The following is a 351-nucleotide window of genomic DNA, read 5'->3' as shown; positions in this document are numbered from 1 at the left end:
GGGGGGGGGTTGAATAGGTGTAGCGGTTAAAAATTACCGCTTTTTAACAACAACCCAACTGCTGGAAAAATAGTTCAGCTAATCGATTAACAGAAGGGTTTAGTAGATTAACACAGTTACAGAGCAGATTAGCAGAATAAGCAAATTGCACGACAATTAACTATATAGCATTAAACAGATATATTTCAGATATTTTTGCATACAAGTGTTAAATATATAGCATTAAACAGATATCCAAAATCTCAAATATATATTCAGTGTATCAATGCAAGAAACAAAAGAAAGATAAAGAAAGAAAGAACAGTGCAAAAAGGATTTTTTATCCTGGTTCGTTTGCGGTCCACTACAAAC

The sequence above is a fragment of the Lupinus angustifolius genome, chromosome LG08, assembly GCF_001865875.1.
Source record: "Lupinus angustifolius cultivar Tanjil chromosome LG08, LupAngTanjil_v1.0, whole genome shotgun sequence".
In the NCBI taxonomy this organism is placed as follows: Eukaryota; Viridiplantae; Streptophyta; class Magnoliopsida; order Fabales; family Fabaceae; genus Lupinus; species Lupinus angustifolius.
This window is presented reverse-complemented; position numbering follows the sequence as displayed.